The following is a 3450-nucleotide window of genomic DNA, read 5'->3' as shown; positions in this document are numbered from 1 at the left end:
AAGTTGTGATTGTAAATTGGTGCAGCCAGCATGGAAAACAGTATGGAGATTCCTCAACAAATTAAAATAGAACTACCTTTACATCCAGCAATCCCCCACCTTGTTATTTATCTGAATTAAAAAGATATGTGCTCCCCTATATTCATTGCAACATTATTCACAGTATCCAAGATATGGAGGCAGCCTAAGTGTGCATTAATAGATAATGAATAGAAAAAATATTATATATATATGTAAATGCCACTCAGCCATTAAAAAAATTATAAAAATTTGCCATTTGCAGCACATGGATGGACTTAGAATGTATTATGTTGAGTGAAATAAGTCAGACAGGAAAGATAAATACTGTATAATTTCACTTAGTTATGGATCTAAAAAAAAAAAAAAAAAGGAACACATATATCAAACAAACAAACAAACCTGAAATCATAGATACAGAGAATAAACTGGGGGTGTGCCAGAGAGAAGAATATAGGGAAGAAAAGAAATACCTGAAGGACAGTAAGAAGTATAAAATAAAAATTAGTTGTAAAATAAATCAATCAGGGTGTGAAATTTATAATGTAGGGGACGTGGTCAATAACTACATAATATATGGTGACAAATCAAAACTAGACATATCATGGTGGTCATTTTGAAATGTGCAGAAATATCAAGTCATTATGTTGTGTAACAGGGATTACAATAGTACAGTAGCTCAGTTACACTTCAGACAAACAGTCAAGCAAACTCATAGCAAAGACGTCAGATTTGTGGTTACTAGAGACATAAAATTAAGTGAATGCAATCAGAAGGTATAAATTCTCATTATAAGATAAATAGTACTAGGGAAATCATGTTTGTTGCTGTTGCTGTTGTTGTAGTTCCTAAGTATGGTCTGACTCTTTGCAGCCCCATGGTCTGTAGCCTGCCAGGCTCTTCTGTCCGTGGGATTCCCAGGTAAAACATGATAAATATTAATGGAATTAATATTGATGTATGTTACATATGAAAGTTATTAAAAGTAAATCCTGATTCCTCATCACAAGGACATTTTTTTTTAAGCTGGAGAATGTATTTTTATTCTTGTAGTTTTATACTAGGAAGTCAACATTTAATAATCCATTATTCACAATTGAATTATAAAAATTTTTAATCCTTAAATTGTACAAAAATATCCTATGACTCCAAATTTTATCACTCTTTCAAGTCTGAGAAAAAAACGATCATGTAATTTACTAACTTCTACAGACAGCAAAGTCCCACTGACTTAACATTTAGTCTGAAGTCCTACACTCAGATGAGAATTAAGAACAGCCAGTATCTAACTGGCCTGAAACCTGACTGTGTTCCTGGCTCAGGATTCCTGTAGTAAATCTGTAAGTCCACACTGAGACACAAAAATAAACTAGAGTGTGTACGTCATATAAAAACTTCACAGTAAAAATAACAAAAGTGTTAGCAAATTTCAACCATATTACAGTTTTCATCCAATTAGCTTTCAAAATGCCTGATTAACTGAATTAAATGCAATTTTTAAAAACGTTTGCCCAGCATTTCAAAATGGTTATGGAGTATAACTTTTAAAATGTCAAAGTATACTGTACATATTGCACTTTTCTGCTAGGCTGGGCTGGTATCCTCCATGGCAAGATACCAAAACTACTGAATAATTACACTTTAAAATCATAGGTAATTGATTCATTTCCCTGAAATCATCATCATCATTATCACCAAAACCTTCCAGGATTTTATAAGATATGATTCTTTAAATACAATTTAAAATTTTAACTTAAAGAGGGAAAAAAGAAGACCCTAATATATTTGACTTATTTCCTTTTTTGGTCATTCAGTGACAAAAGAGAATTTTAAACAAATTATGTTTCATGTTTTTTGGCTTAATAAAAAGTTAAAATTTCCATTATCCAAATTAAGAAAAGTTTTACTAATCAGAAGCTATTAATTTTCAAAAGTCTATGTATGTCTGTCTGTAGGTCCTCTTAGAACCTTTCCAAACTTTCATAAACAATAGATTTTGATCAATTATGTATTAGAATCAAGTTAGGTAAGGAAAACATTTTGCAAAAATAAAATCACTTCCTAATATGCTTGACAAACTATTCATTTTCATTTGTGTTCCATTGAAGACATTACTGAAATCTGCCCAATGGTTTATTTCCAACTGTGATTATTTCCACTATGAAATTCTTCAGAATGTTTTAAGATTGGCTGTAGCTAGAGTTCTGACTTCCATCTGGACCCTGCTCTCCTTCACTGTTTGGAGGTGGTTTTGGTTTCAGCATCTTACTAAGAATAGTTGCCATCTCTTTTCTCTCATCAAATTTTTTCCACTGCTCATACAACTTTAAAATAACCCTGATTATTTCTAAAATCTTCTCCATATCCACAGAAAGCTCACCAAACCACTCTCTGGCATCTTTCTGCTGTACAACACAGGCTACATGCAGGCAAGCTAAAGCTATCATGAAAGGAGGATATAGTAGGCAAAGATCCATTCTGTAAGTATCATTCACTATCCTCCATGCATGGGGAAGCAACACGTCTTCTTGGCCCATGTCCTGCACATACTGGAGCAAAGGTCTATAAGGATGATAGATTAAGCAACAATCCATTAATTCTAAAAGATAGAATTCACATTCTAATACATGGTTCATCTTATAAGGAAATTCCTTTGGCATATGAAAATCTACTTTTCAATACACAAGTAGCAGCAGCAATCAATCCTGTATTTGAGACTATTCCAAATTCCTCTACTTTGGATGCCAAAAACACACATGTAGGAGCCATTAATACAGGATCTATACTTTTCAGAGAATACCTTGCATAGAATCTCTTGAAATAGACCTTAGCAGTGGCAATGATTTGTTGTCAATTTAAGATGTTCACCTAATGCTTGGATAACATTTGTAAAAAATATCTGTAATTTCCAATACTCTTCTTCTGAGAGAAACTTTAAATCTTTTTGGTGTTCCTTCAACAGATCTTGTTTATCCAAAATCCATTGTAAATAGTGGGAGCTCTGCCAAAAGTTCCCTGCCATGGAACACAGCTTGCTCTGATAAAAAAGCACCAGCCAGTGGAGCGGCCCGCGGAGCGACCATAGACCCAACCCTCCCGGTCACCGCGCTCCTTGATCTGATGGCCTCAGCTCCGCTCCGCGGCGGCGACTGCGAGAGGAAGAAGATAGCACCCTATTCTCCTTCACAAGGAAAATTTTAAAAATTTCTTTAATGTTTTATCTTTATGAGATCATGTAATATCACTAAATTTACTGTTGTAATAATTTCATGATGTATGTAAGTCAGATTTATGCTCTACATATTACAAAGTGCTGTATGTCAATTTTATCTCAATAAAACTGGAAGAAAAAATAAAAAAGAAACGCTTAAGTAAGTGTTAGTCACTCAGTCATGTACAACTCCTTGAAATTCCATGGACTGTAGCCTTCTA

General features: G+C 33.8%; 1 pseudogene; it reads right to left on the bottom strand.

Moving 5' to 3' along the window:
- Positions 1 to 2117: 2117 nt before the first annotated feature.
- Positions 2118 to 3101, bottom strand: LOC787015 (cyclin-C-like; annotated as a pseudogene).
- Positions 3102 to 3450: the final 349 nt, after the last annotated feature.

Source organism: Bos taurus, chromosome 7, assembly GCF_002263795.3.
Source record: "Bos taurus isolate L1 Dominette 01449 registration number 42190680 breed Hereford chromosome 7, ARS-UCD2.0, whole genome shotgun sequence".
NCBI classification, from domain to species: domain Eukaryota; kingdom Metazoa; phylum Chordata; class Mammalia; order Artiodactyla; family Bovidae; genus Bos; species Bos taurus.
Note: the sequence above shows the minus strand (reverse complement) of the source record. Positions and strands in the feature narration are given on the sequence as shown.